Source organism: Pollicipes pollicipes, unplaced genomic scaffold, assembly GCF_011947565.3.
Source record: "Pollicipes pollicipes isolate AB1234 unplaced genomic scaffold, Ppol_2.1 Scaffold_6138;HRSCAF=7277_pilon_pilon_pilon, whole genome shotgun sequence".
In the NCBI taxonomy this organism is placed as follows: domain Eukaryota; kingdom Metazoa; phylum Arthropoda; class Thecostraca; order Pollicipedomorpha; family Pollicipedidae; genus Pollicipes; species Pollicipes pollicipes.
Window position 1 is genome coordinate 3,194,182 of NW_023596818.1, and position 839 is coordinate 3,195,020.

Genomic DNA, 839 nt, shown 5'->3' on the forward strand with positions numbered 1-839 from the left:
TGCTGAACAATTACCTGCAATGGCGTTCGGCACCGCCAACACGGAGAATTAGCGCAGATACTCATCCGCACCGAGAAGGAATCCCGGACAGCTTTTAGAGCATGTGCGAGACGGCGAACCTTTTTTCCGCCGTGCATATCTATCGCCGTTGGCTGTGCATGGCACATGAAATACGAAACTGGGTATAATATCAGGACTTGCCGGACGTAAATGAAGAATCTCCGTACATGACTATCGGAGAGATAATCATACGTAATATAATTTTATCTCGGTTGTACGCGCTATTGCTGTCGAAGTATCGCGACACGGAGCTTTGCTGTGGCAGTCGTGGCCGAGTGGTTAAGGCGTTGGACTCGAAATCCAATGGGGTCTCCCCGCACAGGTTCGAATCCTGTCGGCTGCGGACATTTTAAGGTCATAGAAGGTGCGGATGAGTAGCATCTTCGACTCCCATTTGCGTGCCCGGTATCATATTCCAGTAGCTCCTGAGTGCAGCTTTCAACGCGGGGGTCCTATTGACGACTTCTGCACTCGCGTCATAAACGGGTATCCTAAGCCGTCCATCACGTTCGCTTTAAAAAGCTCATCGTGAGATCTCCTTTACGCCTGGGATGTCTTTACGTGGCCATTTTACGTGGTTAAGGTCCGACGTGTTGTATACGAGATCAGCTGTTTAAAACAACGTTGGATATATCCCGATGTTGGGCTGCACGGTTTTATTTGTTTATTTGTTAGTTTGTCGTCAACAGAGCGGCACTCAACTAACAGGCGACGACGTCTGAACAAAACACAATAAAAACAAACCACACGGTAGTATGAACGTCATTAAAGGATGACAT

General features: G+C 48.2%; 1 non-coding gene across 1 annotated transcript; it reads left to right on the plus strand.

The window, feature by feature from the left end:
- The first annotated feature begins 321 nt into the window (after positions 1-321).
- On the plus strand, positions 322-403 carry TRNAS-CGA (transfer RNA serine (anticodon CGA)). The gene has a single exon. It is a non-coding gene; the product is annotated as a tRNA-Ser (tRNA).
- Positions 404-839: the final 436 nt, after the last annotated feature.